Below are 2,159 nucleotides of genomic sequence, written 5' to 3'. Positions count from 1 at the left end.
ATCATCAGAAAATATGCAGAACTTAGACAAGATTGTGTTTTACTAGAAAGCGAATAATCAACTTCTTTGACGACAAATAGATTCGATGTAAGTTGTTTTGGTTCTTTTAAGATAATTTCTTTCGTATTTTCCTGGGGGGGGGGGTTCTGATGACTCAACAAGTTCAACAAATACCGGTTTTACTGTTATGAAAAACAACGCCAATAGCCATTAGTCGCGTGCACTCATGTAATGAATAACTGCGTGAATGTACGATTGACATAAAATTCTTAAAGATAAACTAAAATGACCGAAAAATAGGCTCAAATGACAAATAAATAAAAAGTAAATGACTTAGAATGACTTTAATGAACTTAAGGATGAATTGAATGACCTTAAGAATGACTTGAATGCTTAAAAAATAACTGGAATCCTTCAAAAACAAGTTGAATGATCTGGATAATGACTTGAATGGCTTTGAGACTGACTGGTTGTAAAGTGGGTGATCATTTTACATTAAATTAATACAGAAACCCCCCACTTTATATCACAAAGTTACAAACATAAGTACAATATGTAGTAAGAATAGATACTACACTTTGATCTTGGCCAAAAGGTCAAGAAAAGAGTATTTATTTATTTGCTCCTCCAGCGAGCAAATAAGGCACCAGACCGATTTTTAATGCCATAACAGATACTACACTTTGATCTTGGCCAAAAGGCCAAGACAAGTGTATTTATTTGCTCCCCCACACAGCAAATTAGGCACAAGGCCGATTTTTAATGTGAGGAGTGAAGAGGAAATGGGGGCCTACTCCCTGGGAAGTAGGGGAGCTGGATAGTGACAATTGGTATGAAGGGGTTTCATTTATTTGCTTCCCCACTGAGCAAATTAGGCACAAGGACATTTTCTAATGTGGAGAGAGAGGCAGTGGAGGGAAAAGAGGACATGCTCCCGATGGGTGGGAAATGGGAACTATATAGTGACAATTGGTATGAAAGGTTTCCCCTACATTGACCAAGGTCTCATATGAAAGGCTCTCCGCACATATGGTCTTTGCTTGCAATATCTGCCGGAACAGATGGTATTTATTTGCTCCCCCACCGAGCGAATTAGGCACAAGGCCAATTTTTAATGTGAGGAGTGAAGGGAGGGGGAAGGGAAAAAGGGGACCAGCTCCCGAGAGGTGGGAAATGGGAGCTGGTTAAAGGTCAGGTATGTGGGGTTTCCCCCACATCTGGTCTTTGCTTGCAGTATCTGCCGGAACAGATGGTATTTATTTGCTCCCCCACCGAGCAAATTAGGCACAAGGCCGATTTTTAATGTGAGGAGTGAAGGGAGGGGGAAGGGGAAAAGGGGGACCAGCTCCCGAGAGGTGGGAAATGGGAGCTGGTTAAAGGTCAGACATGTAAGGTTGCCCCCACATCTGGTCTTTGCTAGTCATAGCTGGTCCTAGCTAGTCATAGCTTGCAGTATCTGCCGGAACAGATGGTGTTTATTTGCTCCCCCACTGATCAAATTAGGCACAAGGCCGTTTTTAATGTGAGGTTAAAACCAGCTCCCCTAAAAGTAGGCAAAAAGGGGGCACTCTGGTTACCAAAAATAATAATTGTCCCAGTATAGAGGGTTTTTATTTAAATGCTGCCCACATCAGCATTATGTGGCACAAGGCCGGAAAGTGGGAACCCCGCAGGCTCCCCTAAAGGAGGGGCACTCCTGCAATTTTAAAAATTGCCTGAGTAACCCCGTCGGCATTCCCCGGTCGGGGCGCTTCAGGCAGCAAGCAATAAACTTGCCCCACCGGAAAGCCCGGTGGCAAGGCCTGGGAGGGTGGACCTCCTAGGTATTACCCAGGCGGTTCCCAGTATAGAGGGTTTCCCCTCCATTGACTGGTACAAATTATCTTAAGTGCAGTATCTGCCGGAACAGATGCTACACTTTGATCCTGGCCTAAAGGCCGAGAAAAACTTTAAAATCTAAGAGCAGCATGTATTAACAACAGACCTTTGATCTTAACCAAAAAGGGCAAGCACAAAATTGTTACGGACAGACCGACCGACTGACCGACGGAGTGACTTATAGAGTCGCTTGCACGCTACTAAAAACCTGTCTGCAAAATGATATTATTTACAAAAAATGTTATTAATAAGATAATAAAAAATAGGACATACGAATGTTG

The 2,159-nt window shown here is 42.9% G+C and overlaps 1 pseudogene; it reads right to left on the bottom strand.

Annotated features, from left to right (window-relative positions):
* Positions 1 to 541: 541 nt before the first annotated feature.
* LOC145280500 (U2 spliceosomal RNA) lies at positions 542 to 714 on the bottom strand (annotated as a pseudogene).
* Between the last annotated feature and the right edge of the window lie 1,445 nt (positions 715 to 2,159).

The sequence above is a fragment of the Euprymna scolopes genome, chromosome 7 (genome assembly GCF_053919585.1).
Source record: "Euprymna scolopes isolate OS-2025 chromosome 7, ASM5391958v1, whole genome shotgun sequence".
Classification (NCBI taxonomy): Eukaryota; Metazoa; Mollusca; class Cephalopoda; order Sepiida; family Sepiolidae; genus Euprymna; species Euprymna scolopes.
This window is presented reverse-complemented; position numbering and strand designations above follow the sequence as displayed.